The sequence below is a fragment of the Lygodium microphyllum genome, chromosome 14 (genome assembly GCF_053477565.2).
Source record: "Lygodium microphyllum isolate KBCC chromosome 14, Lygodium_microphyllum_v1.1.10, whole genome shotgun sequence".
NCBI lineage: Eukaryota > Viridiplantae > Streptophyta > Polypodiopsida > Schizaeales > Lygodiaceae > Lygodium > Lygodium microphyllum.
The window spans coordinates 144,786,762-144,790,678 of record NC_141148.1 but is presented as its reverse complement, the minus strand read 5'-3'; positions in this window follow the sequence as shown (position 1 = coordinate 144,790,678).

Below are 3,917 nucleotides of genomic sequence, written 5' to 3'. Positions count from 1 at the left end.
TTTGGTGTCGAAAACCTCGATGGGGAGGCCACACCTATTCCATTGAGGGTCATGACCAGAGCCCAAACAAAGCAGGCCAGCATCTCTCTGCCAGGACCTAGCAATCTTGACGCAACCTCGATAGGGAAGAAAAGCCGCAGGCGGAAGAAGAAGAGATCGGAAGCTAAAGTCGCACTAAAAACCAAGAGTGCTATGACTTTGCCTGCGGGAAAGAAGGTTTCAGATGCAGAGGCAAAGACTTTAGCCCCTAAGACGACCGAATAGGGAAGCACTAAGATAGGGGAATACCCGCATCTGAAGAGACAATTAGAGGCCATAGAAAAGGTAAAGGAATGGGTAAAGGAGGCTCAAGAGCATCTCAAAGACGCTGAGCCCATCATAGAGGATGAGATCGATGATCTCTCCAGTATAAGCATGCCGATATCACCGCCTCAACCTAAGTCGGCAGAAGCAACTGTGCCACAAGCAGTGCCGCTAAGACCAAGCCTTGACATGACAGAGCCGCAGGTCAGTCGTGCAGCCAGTGGCCCGGACAATCTGGGTTAGGGGAGAGATAAGTATCCAACGATCTCCTGACCACGTTAGTGACTACCCCTGTAACACTTAGCCTAGGAGATCTACTTAAGCAGCATCCTACCCTATGGCAAGATCTTAAGCAGTGGGTCGAAGGGTCACAAGAGCAGGTCACGGCAGACCCTCAAGACCATGATGCAGAAATGCAATTACCAAGTTTGACGCTGCACTTCGTGCCTAAATCCTTGCACGTCAATGCCTTTTGGGAAGGCTCTGAGATGCACGTGGTCTTACTGGTCCTAGCCCTAGGTGACACAACAAGAAAGGGGATTGTAGACACGAGAGCTGGGGTTAGTGTGCTTAGCCACACAGTGCTTCAGACTTGGGGAAACCCGCTTGTCGAAGCTGCTAGGTTTAATGTCACGTTAGCAAACGGTTTGAGAGTGAAGCCATTCGGGGTACTGAAGAATTGGCCAGTGAAGATCGCAGGTGTCCAGTCCTCTGTTGACTTTATAGTCATGAAGGGAGTGGACTACGATATCCTATTAGGCCGACCCTGGATGCGCAACACTAGAGTCATCAAAGATTGGGGTAACGGCTTGATCTTCCTTGGTAATAGAACGGACGCCGTAAGAATAGAGATGGACACTTGGAAGACCTCACCAGTCAACCTAGATGCCATCTCTGCTATGCTCAAGGGGAACACTTAGGTCAAGAAGCCCTATGGGCCCTTGACCAAGTATATCCCATGCCCAGAGGATGAGCGGGATTGGATGCACGTTCTTACTGCAATCGACCTGCCATTCTCAGATCATGAGGCTTATGAGCAAGCCATCAAAATGATCGGCAAGTCTAACGAAGCACTCTCTACACCAGTATGCATGATGGTAGGAAGCCTCCGTGGAAAGCCTAAGCCTGTCACCTTCCATGTACCATCCAATAAAAGGGAACTCCAGGGGATACTGGAATACCTAACGAACCAGCTAGTTGGCAATCTAGCTGCAAATTTCAAACCACTCCAGGATCTCTTGGAGGAATCCAAGTGGCAATGGACCAGGGTCTACGATTTAAACCTCATGTATAATTGGGCCCTAGTTCCTGACCAACGGCACGAGACATACCAAACCCTAGGAGACGACGAGCAGTCGGATGACAAAGATTCCAGCGACGAATACGAAGACTGCCAATCCTTCAGTGATGAGAGCGAGGGTGAAGTAGATATCATAGAATACGACACTGAAGGACGAGAAATTGAGCAGATATGAGAAGACACCAATCGCAAAAAAGGCAGACCCTTAGAGTAGAGCGAGGAATCATGCGCATGGAATGTGATCGCGCTTGGTTGGAACACATAGGAGCCATAGGCCTTGAGTAAGCAGGCCTAGCCCAGCTAGGAATGACATCAATACTTAGGACCGAATCGCCATCTGAACTGCGGCCACCAAGGGAGACCACCTCTTCTAGAGAAGATGGAGGGTTTGAATCTAAATCAGAAGTTAGTTCGGATAGTGATCCAGATATCCCTAGACCGCCCACGACCAGATGTACCAAGGGGGACCTACCCGCCCACCTGAGGTGCAGATGGTTAAGGTAGGAAAAGGCAAAGCAACCCAGGGATACACGATCAGAAGAACAACGAAAGTCGCAGGACCTCCCTAAACGCTTCACAAAATTAAAAAAAGGGGATATGGTAATAGTTCTGTTAGGTGCCAAACATCAAGGGCAGACGAGCGAACCAATCGAGGGACCAGCCAAAGTCAAGGATATAGACTTAGCCCAGGAAGGGGAAACACCCCGACCAGTGTTCATTGCCGACGACTTGACTGGTGAAGAAGAAACAAGTCTTGTCGCTCTCTTGCGAGAGTATATAGACGTGTTTGCCTGGTCCTTAGAAGAGCTACAGGGGGTAGATCCGAGTGTTGTGACTCACAACATACCCATGACGTTGGACGCAATGCTGGTTAAGCAGCGACCATACCTTATGAATCCAAAACATGCTCATGCTGTCAAAGAGGAAATTGACAAGCTGATGAGAGCTGGATTCAATTACGAAATTGAGCACACAGACTGGGTATCACCCATAGTCATTGTGATGAAGAAGAACGAAAAAATCCGAGTGTGAGTCAATTACAAGAAGGTGAACGCTGCTACGAAGAGAGACAACTATCCATTGCCGTACACTGAGCACATAGTCGAGAGGGTGGCGGGCAAGGAAGCCTACAGTTTTCTAGACAGCTTCTCGGGGTACAACCAGGTGCAAGTGTATCCTACGGACAGCACAAGACTGCCTTTGCCACTGAGTGGGGCGTCTTTGCATACATAGTCATGCCCTTTGGGTTGACCAATGCCCTCGCCACTTTTCAACGTCTCATGTGCACCATCTTTAAGGACATGCTTCACAAGGAGTTAGAGGTCTTTGTCAACGACCTGTGTGTCCATTCGACCTGGATCGAACACTTAGACAAACTCCGCGCAATCTTTGAACGGTGTCGCTTATATCATCTCTCCTTGAACCCCTTGAAGTGCCAGTTTTGGGTAAAGCATGGATGCATCTTAGGACACGTGGTGTCGAAGAACGGCATTGCCACTGACTTCTCGAAGGTCAGGGTTATTGTTGACCTTCCACCCCCAATTAATTACAAGGGAGTTCAATGCTTCTTAGGCCATATACGATACTATCGGCAGTTTGTACTGAACTACGCGCTGATCGCCAGACCATTGTACAAGCTGCTGATTGTCTTTGAGTGGACCGAGGCATGCCAACGAGCGTACGAAGAATTGAAAAAGGCTCTAACAATAGCACCAATTCTACGAGCCCCAGATTGGACCATTACCTTCCACGTGCACATCGATGCTTCTAAGTTTGCCATGGGGGCAGTGTTGTGCCAACCTGGTGAGCACAACTTAGATTATCCAGTGAGCTTTACTAGCAGACAACTCACTGAGACGGAGATGAACTACTTGACAACAGAAAGGGAGGGATTAGCCATGGTGTTCGCTGTGAAGAAATTTCGGCATTATCTATTGGCCACAGCATTCATCGTTTTCGTGGACCATCAAGCCCTGCTCTATTTAGTAAACAAACCTTGTGCTATAGGGCGCATAGCTCGATGGATCCTCCTACTTCTAGAGTTCGATTTCTCTGTGGTAGTATGAAAGGGAAAACAACATTACATGGCTGATCACATGTCACGCATCCCCATAGGAGAAGCCGCTGGACAAGGCATTGTTGAGGAGTTACCCGACACCCACCTATTCCACCTGTCCGAGAGAGACTTATTTAAGGCTGATCTAATGCCATATTGGGCGGACGACATAGTCCAAGTGCTCGATCACGGACTACTTGAGCGACCAATAGAGAAAGCCCGACTTAGGCGCTTGATCCTGAAAATCTAGCCCTACCA